At 46.0% G+C, this 6,000-nt stretch overlaps 1 pseudogene; it reads right to left on the bottom strand.

The window, feature by feature from the left end:
• Positions 1–292: 292 nt before the first annotated feature.
• On the bottom strand, positions 293–1,553 carry LOC112301718 (keratin, type I cytoskeletal 18 pseudogene; annotated as a pseudogene).
• Positions 1,554–6,000: the final 4,447 nt, after the last annotated feature.

Here is a 6,000-nt window from a genome sequence, read left to right as displayed (position 1 = left end):
TTAGCCACGACCCACCTTTCTGACCAGAGATCCCACTACTTCTCCTTCTATGGGTCATTTATCCCACATGGTCCACCTGCCATTCCAAAAGCTTGCCTCTCGGCTGCCACAGCTTTTCTCATGGTTTTCTCGCCCTGAAGGCCTTTTTCTGTCCCTCCCTCCCTCCCTCCATTGTCATCTACCCAAACCATCCCAATTGTTTGAGGCATGATTTTTTTTTTAATCTTCCAATGAACTTTTTACTGGACTTCTGCCCTGCCATGGGTGCCCAACTTCTGCTGCCTTTAACACCTCAAAACTTGGGGTCGTTGACCTCAGACACTACTCTGCTGCTCACAGTCCTATGGGTCCTGATCTTTTGGATGGATTGTAAGGAGTGGGTGTTGTCCAGGGAGTCAACAAGATTGAAGTCCTCCCCTTCTTCCAGTAGGCTGCGGTAGGTGGCAGTCTCAGCCTCCAGCTTGACCTTGCTGTTCAGCAGGTCCTCATACTCCTGGGCCTCGCGCTGCCCTTCTGCCTGGGTCTGAGCCAGCTCTGACTCCAGGTGCAGCAGGATCCTGTTGAGTTGTTCCATCATGGCATAGCGTGTCTCCGCCTCCCTCAGGCTGTTCTCCAAACTGACCTTCAGGTTCCTCGTTAAGTCCAGGTTGATCTCCAATGACTGGACTGTACATCTCAGCTCCATGAGTGTCGTCTCAGTAGTGCCTGTCTCAGCATTCTGCGAGGTGACCACTGTGGTGCTCTCTTCAATCTGATGGGACCAGGACTTGTCCAGCTCCTCTCAGTTCTTCCGAGCCAGCTCATCACACTGGGCCCAGGTGTCTGCCACGATTTTGCTGATGTCTTGAGATTTGGGGGCAACCCAGAATTGGCAATCTGGTTTTGTACACCATTTACTTCCTCCTTGTGGTTCTTCTTCATGAAAAGCAGCTCATTGAGAGCCTTGATCTCTGTCTCCAGCTGCAGCTGAGTGGTGTTGATGTCATCAATGACCTTTCAGAGCCCACTGATGTCATTCTCCACAGACTGACGCATGGCCAGCCCCGTCTCATACTTGACTCTGAAGTCATCAGCTGCAAGACGGGTGTTGTCAATCTGCAGAACGATGCGGGCATAGTCCACAGAATTTGCAAAGATCTGAGGCCTCAGGCCCTCGATGGTCTTGAAATAACGCCCCCAGTCTCTGACCTGGGTCTCTTCTTCCCTAAGTGTTCCTGGATTCTACTCTCCAGTCTCTAAATATCAGTCTCCAGGCTCCTCACCCTCTCCAGGTAGGAAGCCAGGTGGTCATTCAGGCATTGCACAGTCTCCTTCTCATTCTGGATGCCCCCTATGCCTACTAGATCCCTGGCCGTCCCTGCAGCCAGGCCCCCAGATCCCCAGCTGTCCTGCACGCTGGTGGAGTGGGACAATGAGATCCGGGAGTGTGAGCCCCCGGCACCTGCATAGATGCTGGCTGTGCTCCTGGCCAGCCAGACCCGGTACCTGGGCGACTGCATGGAGCCTAAGGTCCGGTAGCTTGTGGAGAAGCTGGAGCATGTGCTGAAGCTCATGTTGTTCGGGGAGGAAGGTGAGAAGCTGAGACTCAGGTTGAAGCTGCCTGTTTGAGGCATGATTTAAATGCTGCCCATGATCAGAATGATCTGCAGGCCCACAATTATCTGGGCGCTCATTTTCTAGTTCCTCAGTTCTGAGACAAAGCCCAGGAATCTATTTTCTATTGCACCAAATGATTCTGACATCCCTCAGACTTGGAAACCACTAGACTGGATCCTAGACTTTTGGAGTTCACAAGCCAACAAGACTCACATATGCGTGTAAGCACATACGCACAGCTGAAGGACTCGTTGTAGGATACCAACTTTATGTTCTGCTAAGTAAGGATATTGTAAAACATGAGGAGAAAAGGACGTTGCCTTTTATATCTCCCAAATAAAACCTTCACCCCATAAACACCACTTGGGGGAGCCTGAGCGTGGGCTCAGCCGTGGCCCAGATTCTGGGGGTAGGGACACTGTAAGACGGTCCCTGCCTGAGGGGCATTCAGCCTGGGAAAGGGGGGCACACAGAGTAAGAGTCATCAACTGAGGAACAATTCAAGTCCGTTTCAATCAGTGCTAGGGTAGGTCAGAGCAGAAGCTGGCTCTGTAGGGCCAGGGAGAGGGGGAAGGACTTCACAGAGAAGGTGGAACCCAAGCCGAGTCCCGTGAATGGGAACCCAGAGAAGGTGAGGAGTTGGTCTGGACGGGCATCGCCACCCCACAGAGCCTTGTCTCCTCAAGAGACGGTGAGGCGGGAACTGAAGGTGGATGTCAGTCAGCACAATCAGCTGAGCTATGAAATCCAGCTCTGAAACTCTGCCATGTGTGTCTAACTTAGCAACCAATATATGGCTTGTATAAGCATAGTGGAGCAGAGAGAGCAGGCAGGCCCAGTTCAAGGCCCAACTCTGTTTGGACGAGTCACGTGACCTCACTGAGCCTCAGTTTCTTCATCTGAGTGATGGGAATATTATCTGCCTCCCAGGGGTGTTGTCAAAATTGGGTAAGATGAATGGCTCGGCTCAACCATTACCCTTTCTATGAAACTTCTCTGTTCTCAGCCTCCCAATCCCCTAGCTGGAAATAAACACTTCGTCCTCTGTGCCCTATGGTACTTTGTAGAGATTTCTAGCACATATTTTACATGCTTGTATCCCTCTACCTAGACCAAGACCAAATTGAGGAAAGACCTATATCTTACCCGTGCCTGATGCACCGTCCGATACACCTAAAAACTCAATAAATAACTGTTGAATAACAGAAAATAAATGTGCTTTGTAATATATATAACATATATAAAATTTTATATATACACACAGATACTGTAACACACTATAAAATGGTAGTCACTACTTCCATTCCTTCTAGCAACTTCCAGCTTTCGCCGTATTTTTTGTGCCCCTCAAGGTTGAATGTACAAAGACAAAGTTTTCACACGACAAAGGAAGTTTGTTGGAAGAGAAATCATGGTGAGGACTGTCGCCATAAAGCCTCCCCTTGAAGAAGAACAGCCCCTTGCATCCTTGGGGCAGGGAAAGATAATCTTTTGGGAAACCCCCCGACATTTCATGATTACAGGTTAGTACAAAGACTCTCACTCCATGGGCGGAGTTACTGCCATGGGTAAGGGTTTGACAAAGGCTGGTAATTAGCAAATGTAATTACTGAGCTTTAGTGTATATTTTCCTTCCCAGAGGCAATGATTCAGTTAAGTACATATTTTGGCCTGATCACAGATGATAATAAACAAAAGTGTATTCACATTTCCTCAAGTTCGTCTGAAATTCACTAATCTAGCCAGGCTCACCAGACATTTGTTATCACTTCCAATCACAGTAAAAGCCTGTCTTACCCAACTGATTGGCCTTAGAATAGAAGGGCAGATGAGACCATGATTTGTGAATATGCTAATTATCTTTTTGGCTGTGTCTTACTAATTGACTTTTAGTCTTCTCTTCACGAATTGGAAAGTGGCCTCAAAGATAATCTAGTCCAACTTTCAACCCAATACAGAATCACCTCTGCTCTACCTGGTCCCTGAGAACTATAATGTCAGGGACAGTTTAACCTCATTTTCTCATAGCTGTAATCATTACGAAAACCACCCTTGATTTGGCAGAGACAGATTAGATGCTCTGCAAACCCATTCCTTCTTCCTGGGAGTACAAATAGACTACATTTTCTGGGTTTCCTTCAATTAGATATGGCATGTGACTTAGCTCTAGACACTGTAAGTGGAGGGATGCATCCCATTTCTAGCCCTGGAACCTCTACTGTGTTCTCTGCTAGCTGGATGCAGAGGGTTCGGAGAGGCATTAAGAAGTAACAGAGCTGCCCTGACCCATGTTGCTCAGTGGGTTAGGTGCCATTCCCAAAGCAAAGGGTCACCAGTTCGATTCCCGGTCAAGGCACATGCCTGGGTTGTGGGTTTGGTCCCTGGTCAGGGTGCATACGAGAGGCAGTCAATTGATACTTCTCTCACATTGACGTTTCTCTCCATCTCTTTCTCCCTACCTTTTCCTCTCTCTAAAATTAAATAAATAAAAATCTTTTTTTAAAAAAGAAATAAGCTGAGGCTCAGTTTGCAGGAAAGCCACAAAGGAGAACTACCTCACTGGGAATATACACATTGGACGATCGCATGAGCAAAACATAAATTTAATTGTGTTAAATGACAAAAGTTTGGGGGTTGTCTCTTAGAGCAGCTAGCATGCCTTGACTTGTACAACATTTGATACTTTGAGGTAGAGTCCTGCCATCTCAAAAAAAAAAACCCACCAAAATATGTGACATTGACTTAGCAGTGAGTTAACAGGCAGCAAGAAAACTGACAATGAAGGGGAAGAAATGTATTTGCAATGGCAAAGCATTTGACCAAAATAGTGCCTGGGATCACTTGGAAGACAGGCCCATGGGTACTGAACACACAACTCTAGGAGTACAGGTTGGAAAGAGTCCAAGGGTTAGTGTGTATTGGCTACCGTTGGCTGTTCTGGGTAAGTATTACCAAAAAGAAAGCGAGCTCAGAAAAAAAATTGACCTTTCAGCAGTGATTGAGGGTTGTGGCCTTTCCACCCAAGCCTATTAATCCAGCCAGCTTCAAAGGAACAAATAACCTACACGAGGAAGAAAGAAGCAAATCAACATGGAGAATTATGCTTGAAAAGTGATTTAGGTAGAGTTGCTCGTATATGGAACTGACTAGAAGCAAATAAAAGAGAAGCCAAGTAAATTTTAAGTCTATATATTACCAAAGAAACCACAATCCCATACTAAAACGTCTTTAACTGTTCGAGCATCAGAACAGTCCACGGGTCCCCAAACTTATGTAAGCATCAATGAGGTACTAAGGCTGTTCAGCCCCAAAGGAGGCATCCTCCCAAATATCCATTAAGTGGACACGGAAGAACCTGAGTGCTAAGTGCTGGAGCTGCAGAAGACAATGGACAAGCAAGTCTCTCCCAAAGAATATTACCTAATCAAGGAACACCCCTCCCTCCCTACTCCCCTGTCTTAGTAGGGAAATTTCATAGGGCCTGCCCAGCATGCTTTTACAATTACCATAGACTAGCAGTTGTTGCACTTCCTATTCCATCTTTTGTAGATAGGATAACCTACTAAGGTTATTCAGTCACTTTCCATGATACTTTGTTAGGGGTGTGTGGATGCTGGAAGGTTGGGGAGCAAGCAGACAACACATCTTTTTATTTCACAGACTTCCATACCACAAGAAGCTTCAACTGGGTCTGACAGAGAAGTCTGTCGGAAGTAATGGATTGGAGCAGAATGCAATGGCTGAATGAGACTTCGGGCTGTTCTCTTTGAGGAAGTGGGGTATATTCTATGTGTGTGAAGAAGAATGAAGAGTATTTAGTGACTTTGAGGGCAGTCCATGGCAGATACTGGGTAGCTACTGAGTGAGCACATTTCCTTCTATTCCTGAGCACACAGCTGGACCACATTTTGCAACCTCCCTTACAATCAGGTGTAGCCTATGACTGAGTTCTAGCCCATCGAGTGATCCATATATGGAAAACTCATTTTTGACAAAAAATAAAAAGGAACTTTGGTGGAATAAGTATAATATTTTCAGTAAGTGGCTATGAAAAACTAGTTACTCATAAGCAAGAGTGAGAGAAAGGGTTAAAAAGATAATGAACTTTCAGCTATTTCTCACACTTATACAGAAATTAGCACACGCCCTGATCGGTGTGGCTCAGTTGGTGGGGCATCACCCTGCAAAGTGAAAAACTGATTCGATTCCCCATCAGGGAACACGCCTAGGCTGTGGGCTCAGTCCCCAACTGGGGCACATACAAGAGGGGAACAATTGATGTTTCTCTCTCTCTCTCCCTCCCTTCCTCTCTCTCTTAAAAAAATTAACACATAATACAATATACAGATAATGTATTTTACAATTGTACACTTGAAACCTACACAATTTCATTAACCAATGTCA

Source organism: Desmodus rotundus, chromosome 7 (genome assembly GCF_022682495.2).
Source record: "Desmodus rotundus isolate HL8 chromosome 7, HLdesRot8A.1, whole genome shotgun sequence".
Lineage (NCBI taxonomy): Eukaryota > Metazoa > Chordata > Mammalia > Chiroptera > Phyllostomidae > Desmodus > Desmodus rotundus.
Note: the sequence above shows the minus strand (reverse complement) of the source record. Positions and strands in the feature narration are given on the sequence as shown.